The sequence below is a fragment of the Anomalospiza imberbis genome, chromosome 3 (genome assembly GCF_031753505.1).
Source record: "Anomalospiza imberbis isolate Cuckoo-Finch-1a 21T00152 chromosome 3, ASM3175350v1, whole genome shotgun sequence".
NCBI lineage: Eukaryota > Metazoa > Chordata > Aves > Passeriformes > Viduidae > Anomalospiza > Anomalospiza imberbis.
The window spans coordinates 91,473,346-91,480,830 of NC_089683.1; the positions used below are offsets into that span (position 1 = coordinate 91,473,346).

Consider the following 7,485-nt stretch of genomic DNA (forward strand, 5'->3'; position numbering starts at 1 on the left):
TTCTGTGAGCTCAGGGATGGGGCACAGGGAATACTTGAAGGGCTGGATGTTGTGAGATAATATGGTGCAATCTTGTTCGTGTTGCCTCTGGGAATGCTTTCTGGAGGAAACCATCTCTCACATGGCCATTGCACTCTTTTGGGAATCCTCTTGGAATGGTCCAGAATGGAGACAGAATAAGTGGGAGCTGATCAGGGATTTCAGGTATTCAGCACTATGGAGAATTGTGCTGTGAAAGTATTTTAGATACAGACAAGTAGATTTCAGATAAATACTCACATCTCCCTTTTCCATTGTCAGTGCCTATTAGCTTTCAGAGTTAAGAGAATGGCAATAATATAATAATAATAGTGATAAAACTATAATTAATTTTATCTTAAGTATGGCTGCCTTGCATGTTTATATCTCTGAGAAGCCTCTCAATGGGGTGAGAAAGAAAGGCTGTGTGGGACTTGGAGTTGTCAGAATCCATATATGCAGTTGGAGCACCTGGACTGCAGAGGGTAAATGAACTTCAGGGTCCAAGCATGTAAAGGGACCAGAATGGCAGATATGATTGACCAGATGGAAAAGCAAATGTTCTTTAAGACAACAATTTGGAGAATCCCAATCTGTTAGATTGTCCTATCTCTACCTACCCTTATACAAAGTTGCTCTCTATCTCTCTTGTAGGTCTCTTTAGATCTGTAAGGCTTCTGTAAGGTCTCCCTGGAGCTTTCTCTTCTCCAGGATGAACAACCCCAACCCTCTCAGCCTATATTTGCATAACAGAGTTGCTCCAGCCCTGAGATCATTGTTGTGGACTCATTACAGTAGATCAATGTCCTTTCTCTGTTGGGAGCTGGACACAACACCTCAGGTGTGGTCTCACCAGAGCAAAGTAGAGGGGGCAATCACCTCCCTGGACCTGCTGCCCATGCTGCTTTGATGCAGCCCAGTGCACAGCTGGCTTTCTGGACTGCCAGGGTGCATTGTCAGGTCGTGTTGAGCTTCTCATCCACCAACACCCCCATGTCCTCTGAAGGACTGCTCTCAATCCCTTCATCCCCCAGCTTGTACTTGTGCTTGGGATCACCCTGACCCATGTGCAGGATCTTGCTCTTGGCCTCATTGAACTTCGTGGATGTATTTACATGTTATTTTACTCTGTTTCATCAAAATAATAATAAATAAAAACAGCAATTCGTGGACAAATACATCAATCATAAATAATAAATAAAAACAGCAATTCATGGACAAATACATCAATCATAAATTCTGTCAGAAAACCACTGCATTTACAAAGTCAGGATTTTTCAAACACTAGAAAACTAGGAACAGAAATCTGCATTCCCAAAGATTAATATGACACTTTTCCTCCAGTGCTAGAAGGGGAGTAGGGATTCTCCATACTTCAAGAATTATCTTAAGGAACAAAAGAAAGACAGAGAACAGGAGATGCACTGGGATTGCAGTACTGAGTGTTGAAAACTGTGTTCAGCTGGACCACAGTAGCAGCTTCAGCGAACACACGCACAAGGAGAATGAGACCACTGCTCAGTCAGTCTGGGAAACAGTGTTGAAATCACAGCTCATCAGTTCAAACATCTTCAGAGAAAATCCAGCGAGACAAAACTTTCTTAAAGAAGGAAAAGAAAGAAAATGTGTCAATGCAAAGCTACTTCTCAAGAGAGTTATATAAAAAAGGAAAAGTTCTGAAATGTATGCAGGAGCTAAATGAATTGAAACAATAATGAAAGCAGTAAGACATAATATAGTCGTCTCAGGAATGAAATAAAGATTTGATAATAAAAGTAAGTGGATACACAATCCACATTAACATTTAGGGAATTTTAACTAATCCCTTTTTATGACATCTCATGATGCTTTGGATAGTATTGAATTGTGATTCATGTATTCAGAAAACTTTTTATACCATCAAAGGCATTCTTATGAACAAAATAAGCTCTTGATGAGTCAAAACTGATACAAAAATTTTGTTTAATAAATGAATTTAATCAACTCAAGGAGGATTGCTCTTACTTTTATAGTTTCTACGTGTCCTTTTTAAAGACATTCTCATTTTATCAAACCTGTCTGGGGTCCCTTCTCTTCAAGCCATAAAAACTGGCAAGGGTATCCTTGTGTCAAGAATCAGTGACTAAAAATAGTTGTCTCAAATTGATAAACTAAATCTTGCAACTTTGCTTTAAGCTTCCGACTCCTGCCTCTCTGAGATCAAAACACAGTTACTCTGTGAAATTTATGAAAGAGAAAAAAATAATAGATCATATGACCTTCGTTGGTTCAATTAGGTTAACTTTTAGTCTTCTACACATTTCTTAATATACCCAGCAATTGCCTTCATAGATGTGGAATTACTTATTTTAATCACTAACTCTTTAAATGCAAAAAATGAGTAATGAAACTTATTTCTTAGACAACATCTCTTTAGTCACTGTAATTTTTATTGCTCATTGTAAGGCCATACAGAATATCTTGTGTTCCTTTTCCCCTCTGAACAAAGTATGTGAATACAATTTCATGTCTGGAGCCATGGCCATGCTAAACAGGGACTAGTGAATCCAGTATTGTTATAACACAGTTAATTTGGTGACCTTTTGAATGAAAAAATCTATTTATATTGCTGTCATTTCTCCAGTCCATTTTGGAATAATCTGGACTCTAATTATTAGCTCAAACAGTCTGAGCTATCTTTCCTCAGTGGATTAGCACCTTCAGATTATAAAGGCATCAGATCACCTTTGAATTACCTGCTGTCTTTGTCCACTAACCAATATTAAGCAGCCCAAAATCACAGAAATTATTTTGGAAATGGAAATTAACTGACACCCAAGACAAAATCACTGTATTCTGAAAACACAGATATGTAAGAATTACATCATAGTTTTAGGACTGTGATGTGCCAAACATTTCCTTAAGACTTTTTTCTGGGAGCTAAATTAACCCTTGCTCTACTTATTTCACCTTTTAACTTAAAGTCTTGAGAGGATAGCTGCCAAGAAAGGTTTCTGTAAGTGTTTATAGTTTGGGCTTTACATCAAAATTATAGGAAAAAAAGATTGAAACCTCATGTTTTTCTCCCTCTTCCACACTAGTGTCGTTTCATTGGCCTAATCAAGATGAGAAGGCAGTTGTAAATTTATATTTGTCTGGCTTTGACAGTTTTCTCACTAATTTACTAAGCTTCCTAGCCAAAAGACAAATAATGCTTTTGCCACATATGGGAATTCAATATGCCTAAAATAATGGAGTTGTAAGAAACACACCTTGTAATGTATATATCTACACATTTTGTTAAAGGAAAACAGAAAGAGAAGGAAAGGACCTGTTATAACATAGGTATTTTATGAAAAGTTCTGGATAACATAATTGGAATGGAAACAAGGGGGTCCTATAGAAATGTAACAGAACACTATAAAATTACTCTAAAACCTATGGAGCATTATATCTTTTATATGAAGTTTTTTGAGCCATTGTATAGGATTTAATAGAAGAGGTATCTGAGCTATAGGATGGTAGGGAAAAAAAATAGCTGTAGAAATCGTTATCATTTTGTGTTAAATTCCACAGGAGTTTTCCCTAAGGGCTGTGCTGTTTCTGAGTGTTATCCTGTGCATGTTTCTTCTCTCTCTACTCCTGTGGCGAGCTGAACTTTGGTTTTAGTCTGAGCACATTCTGAATGCACGAGTAGCCTTTTGTGGGGAAAAAAAGAAGATAGTTCTCTGTCTCATTAATCTGCAGATTCATGTGGAAGTCTATGCTGTCTTAAACTTTGTTGGCAGGTCACCATGCAGCTGCATGAGCCATTGTGTTTGAGTTCTAAATGGGGACGTACAATAGGCACTGTACCTTCTGGTGTAAAACGTACACAGGAAATCACATACCACTACCATCAGCAACTGAGGTTTTGTATTATTTCAATGGCCTGAGGGCCCTTTTTTAGTGCACTAGGGAGCTAAGAAAGTGTACATAAAGGACAGCATAACAGCATCCTTGCCTGAGTTGGTAGAAATGAGAGAAACTACTTTTTTTTTTTAGTGTTGTTGATGATATCTGGGGCAAGTTGATTATGTATGAGCCACAAAGACAAGATTAGTAGTATTATGTTAAAAATATTACTTTTAGAAAGCCAAACAGGTCAGATATTTAGAATTCTCAATTGTTCCTACCACAGTATTCAAAACAGAATTTGGGAAGACAGGAATTGGAAATGACAAAAGGGTCTAAGTTCTTTCAAATCTAGGAAGGAGAAAAAAATGTCAAAACAGTAATAAACCACAACCAGGTCAACAGGTCCATCTACATGAGAAAACCAGCATTTAACAGAGAGGTCCCTGAAACTTCTGAAGAACAGAAGATTGGTAGGAAAGCATTTTTATGAGAATTAAAATGTGCCTTCCTGTCAGGGAGGAAGGGTGTTGCAGGGTGCTTGAGAAATGGAGAAAAAAAGTACCATTAAACCCTGATATGAATAAAGATCAGGTGAGAGAGGATGTCACCCTGTGGCCTTTGGAGCTGTATTTCTGCTGCCTCCTGAAATTATGTTTTCCTGAAACAAAGGAACAGTGTTATGGAAAAGTGGGTGCCAGATACTTTAGGAAAATGAGACACAGTGAAGCGGATAAAAGAGACAAAGACAATAGCAATCATATGCAATAAAGTGAAGGCAGCTGAGGTCTGAGACAAAGGTGAATATTCTGAGCCAGCAAGATGACTGAAGCAGGGGAAGGAAGGAGGGAAAGGTGATTCACAATAACATTTGAAAGACATTGGCTTGAATATTTATCAATGTCACAGCAAACTTAGCTTGGCAGCCTTGGTGGCTGACTTTGTTCTTTTGGTGGTTTCCCACCCTTGAGATGACAAACAGGAATGTTGTTCGAAGCACAGCTCTTAATGTGAGCTGAATGTAACAGCTCTTGGGCCCACGTGCCAACTACACGGGCACTGCTGTGCCATTTTATAGCTTTACTATAGACATAGCTGAGGTTTTTACTTGTATCAACATCCTGGATTCAGGAGGCAAACATACAGCAGGACATGCAGAAAATTCTGTGCAGCTTCTTTGAGTATCTCGCTTGCTCTGAGTCTATTCATGCGTAGGTCCTATGCCCTGGTTAATGACTGCTACATCTTTAGTTTAGAAATAACTAAAATAAGTCTGAAGTGATTAATCCACCTGATTTTTGATAGATACAAAATTACTCCAGTAATTAATTTTTTTGGCTGATAGCAAAGGTCTAATTTACAGTGCTTTGGCAAGAGTTTCTTCTGCACATACATGATGGCATTCTGAAGTGACTGATTGCTGAAGGGTAAGATACAGGGACTATTAAATATACTTCTTAGAAAAGTGCCAAATCAATATATTTTGGAGCTCTACTCAATACTGTATCTCAGCTTCCAACTGCAGCCTGACTCTCATCTACAGGTAAGGACAGCGGAAATGTCATGCTACAAAAAGGCAGGAAAAGGACCATGGCTGCCCTTTGTGGCATTGGTAAAAGTGGAGTTAACTCCAAATGTCATAGGCTGTAACCAAGGGCAGAATTTGGCTATTTGTTTTGAATCAGTGCTATCAATAAAAGTCTGCCAAAAATAACCAACTGGTAAATATTAATTTAAACAGGAAAATTGGAAGTCGGTTGCACACTGAGTTGCAACATGGGGCCATTCCATGCTGGCAGTAAGAGGATAATGATGTGAAGTGCCAAAAAATACCTGGAAAGCATTACTTCTGTGTGACATCCAATAAAGATGCTGCACACACCCCTACATTTTTCAGCAATTAAATATTTGAAAATGAAAGTGCTCTTTTCCCCCAGTTCTCCAACTGCAAAGGCCAAACTACAGCCCAGCAATGCTGCAATAGAAGTTTTTCAGGGTGGCCCCTCTGCACAACAGCTGTTTCTCAGTCTGATAGTAGCATCTCCAACCAGCTGCTTCAGTTTGCTCCTGGCTGTCACTGCTATAGGTTAATAGGAACAGAGGCAAGAGAAGGGCCTAGGCCAGCATAAAGCAGAAATAACAGAATTTTCTGCCAAAAGGGAGTGTGGGATAAGAACTTTAATGGGCAAGCAAACAAAGAATCAGACTGAAGCCTGAGGCGCTTCAGTGTGTTGGCAATAGACACACAGTCCTGGAACAAGTGCAGCCCAGAGTCTAAATCTGAAACGACTGTGGGGCCTCTGTGCCAATAAAGTTTGGCTCTGCGTATACATGTGTGCATGTATATCTATATCCCCACACCAAATATGTGGTTGTGATAATCGCGTAGTAAATTACAGAGCCATATGATGAACTGCATGTGCCTTTGACCACCTCACCTGCCCCCTGCCAGCTAATCCATCTCTATTTGGATTTGCTCTGTCATTACAAACCAAGGCTTTAATCCTGCAAACACTTATGTGTATACTTAACTTTAAGCACTGGAACAGTCCTGTTGAAAACAAGTTTGGCTGGGTGTAATTTCAGCTTCGACTCCACGTGCGATCATAATCCTGCTTTCTACATTCGATGGTAGCAGTTTGGGCTTCTGATTTCTTTTATCTTGTAGGACAACACCTCTGGCACTTACTGCTGTTTTGGGGTGTGCTGAGGATAAATCTGTATTATTCCATGGGCTTCAATTATGTTACACCAATTTACACCACCTAAGAATCTGACCTGTTGAGAAAGGAAAGTCATGAGGATCACCAGATCTAATCTACAAATCTATACTGGGTGAGTATCAGTCCAAGCAGAAAACAAGGGCAGGGTTCAAGCACCAGATTTCTTATCCACACAGGACAGGGAGTGCAGGCTGATGGTGTTGCTCTATGTGAGATCTATCCACCCACCCTCATTTCATGAATGTAAGGAAGGTCTTGCAGGGCTTCTGCCACCTACTCTCTCATGGCTTCAGCTCCAGATTTTCTCTCTGTCCCCTTCCATACACTGTGTAGAAAACAAAGAGAAAGGCAGCGGAGGAGAAATGTAATTTTATACTGCAAAATAACATTCATAAGTCACACAAACACTGAACCCTACGAATAATGGATCTGTCCTTTAGGGACAGTCCTTTCCATGTCATTGTCTGGTACTTATGTTGTTGTTCATCTAACTAATTACTGCTTTGAAAGGTATAGTCCTGCTGTCATGCCTAGATTAGCAGCAAGTGTTTGGCCAGCTACTTTCTTGTCACAGTTGATAATTATTTAATGAGTTCTGTTCTTCCCTAGGAAAGCAAGATTGGGATAGAATTGGACTTATTTTATCACAGTAGCATTGCTGTGCGTGTTGGCAGGTTTGACAGCAACAGCGCTGGATTTCAGCAAGACAGAAGAAGAAGAATTTCCATAAGTAGTTCCTGAATCAGTTGGAAGCAATGGGGAAATTAATAGTAATGAGTGAATCTCAATAGATACTTACTCATTACTGTGTTAGCTGCCAGCCCTTTCCTGCAGCTGTAGCTGTGCTGGAAGCTGGGTGATGCTCTTAGCT

The 7,485-nt window shown here is 39.4% G+C and overlaps 1 long non-coding RNA gene across 1 annotated transcript; it reads right to left on the bottom strand.

The window, feature by feature from the left end:
* Positions 1 to 1,305: 1,305 nt before the first annotated feature.
* On the bottom strand, positions 1,306 to 7,238 carry LOC137471397 (uncharacterized). The gene is made up of 2 exons (XR_010997566.1): positions 6,771 to 7,238; positions 1,306 to 6,669 (listed from the first exon to the last, which is right to left on the bottom strand). It is a non-coding gene; the product is annotated as an uncharacterized lncRNA (long non-coding RNA).
* Between the last annotated feature and the right edge of the window lie 247 nt (positions 7,239 to 7,485).